We start from the raw sequence: 2,472 nt of genomic DNA on the forward strand, positions 1-2,472 counted from the left end.
CCTTAGGCATAAGATAGGCTAAGATGTTCCTACATCACTTCTTAGGCTATAGATTAGCCAATGTATGGGTTAATCGGTAGTGGTGGCCCGCCAGAGAGAGCTTGGAAGGTTGTTAATCCACTGGAAGATTGGAATGAGGTGTTTGAAGATAATTCAGCCATCGGATATAGTGCGTCCATCGATGTGAATTGTCAAGCTCATAACAACAAAGGTATTGTTCAAGAGTTCAGTTGGTCACCTCAATTTGACTGTCCGGTTGAGGATGGGGTGTTTTGCTGTGTTGTAGTGCAGAGAGGTTTCCATTTTGTTGAGTGAGACACGCCAAAAATTGCTTAGAAAAAATGCGATCACGGTCTATGGTGATAGATTTAGGTACACCGTGGTGCCGATAGGTATTGGAGATGAAGGAAAATGTAATTATGGATGCTGTAAAGTTGGTTAGCAAAGGTGTGAAGTGGTCATATTTGGTCAGGTAGTTGACAACCACCATGATTGCCATTTTTTCCATTTGATGGTTGTAAACTAATGACGAATCCATCATGATGTCTCCCAAGCAGCATTTGGAATCAGAAATGGATGTAGGAGACTAGCTGGTGCTAAGAGTTGGTACTTGGTTGCTTGATCAACTGGACAAGATTTGATGAAGATAGCTGTATCCTTTTTGAAACCCTTCCAATAAAAAATTTGATGTAACCGTGTTAGAGTTTTGATTTTGCTAGCATGACTGCCAACTAGTCCAGAATGATAGTAGTGTTCTTTGAGAGGGGATGAGCTGGATAAAGTGATGCTGCCGTACTTCTAGAGGAAGCCCTCCTTTAGCTCATAGTTTTTGTGCTTGGGTGGGTTTGATAACAAGGATCGGTGGAGTTGAATTAATTATTTTGAAGTTGCTTTCTCATTTTTCAAGTGATGTAAGAGATTATGAATGGGTTTTGAGATCAATTAAAGCATAATAGTTGTGGGTGAGTCCAGTGACTCATATATTCATGACAGGGAATCCACAACTTTAATTAATGATCTCGATTTGTATTTGATTGTGAAATCAAAGCCTAAAAGTTTGAGAGGAAAGCAGTGCTGCTCAGGAGTTTGAACCACTTGGTTGACAAGTTTGTGATATATGTTGTCTCCATTTTTATAGCTTCAATTATTGCGAAGAGTTTGCGAATGTTCTTAGAAGCACACTGCATAATAAGCGTTCATTTCTTGTTAAAATAAGTTTAAAATAAGTAACATGCTTATCGCTTTGAGATAACACAAACAGCAATTTCGACACAGGAGGCATTTGTTTCAATTGTGAAAGATTTGGTGAAGTTTGGAAGAATAAGTAGAGGAGCATTGGCTCGTTTTTATTTGTGTTTTTTGAAGGCTTCATTGTCTGGCAGCGACCAATTAAAGGTGTGTTTCTTAAGCATTGCTATCAATGGTGCAACCAGTTAGGCGTAGGCAAAGTTGCATAAATCGTCGATAGTAATTGGTTAATCTGAGGAAGCGGCGTAAGGCTTTGACTATTGTTGGTTAAGGCCAATCTAGGATTACTTGGATCTTCTCAAGGTTAGGTTGGACGCCATCAACAGTCTCAAGATGGCCTAAATACTCTATTTGTGATTTGCGAATGAAAATTTTGAATGCTTCAGAACATAATTGATTTTGTCAAGATAGTGGAAAACAATGGTTAGATGCTTAGTGTCATCTGACATATTTCTGCTATAAACTAACATTTCATAAAAAAAGCTAGAACAATTTCTTGGAGAAATGGTTTTACTATTGTGTTTATGATGCTTTAGAGTGTTGCTGGGGCATTCTAAAGACTGAATGCATTACTCTGAATTCATAATGACTTTCACCAGTCCAGAAGGCAGCTTTGTGGATGTCTTGTTCAACCATGCAAACTTGATTATAATAAGCCTAGAGGTTGAGCTTCAAAAAAATCATGGCATTTCATCCACCAGAATTGATTGGGAATTGTTGCGCTGTTGAGAGCCCAATAATGAACACAAAATTCCTAGGTGGTATCCTTTTGTGACTAACAGCACTGGTGAGGAGTAACAGCTTATGCTTGGTTGAATCAGCTCAAAATGCAGTATCCTGGCTACTAATTTTTCATTGGCTGTTTTCTAGTAGTAAGATAGGACGGGAGTATGGTTTTTTGTGGATTGGTGGTTACTGTGGCGATTAGGTGCTGTCTGTGTTGTGGTGGAGAACTTGCGACTGAATGATTGGAGCAAGTTTTTCAACTGTGGGCGTTTAGTAGGTGAAGCGGAAGTGGGATGGTAGTGTAGATTGGATAATTTAGCTATGAATTGTAGCAACTAGCAATAGAACGTTGGGTATTTAATTTCTGGAGTTGGCTGAATTGGATAAGTTTAATTAGATAAGTGTCACCTTGCAATTTGATATTCTAGTTCACAAAGTAATGGATAAGGCATGGTAATTTGTGGTTGTGGCGATAAAACCTAAGTGCTGAAGCCTTTG

Source organism: Dendrobium catenatum, unplaced genomic scaffold, assembly GCF_001605985.2.
Source record: "Dendrobium catenatum unplaced genomic scaffold, ASM160598v2 fragScaff_scaffold_133, whole genome shotgun sequence".
NCBI classification, from domain to species: Eukaryota; Viridiplantae; Streptophyta; class Magnoliopsida; order Asparagales; family Orchidaceae; genus Dendrobium; species Dendrobium catenatum.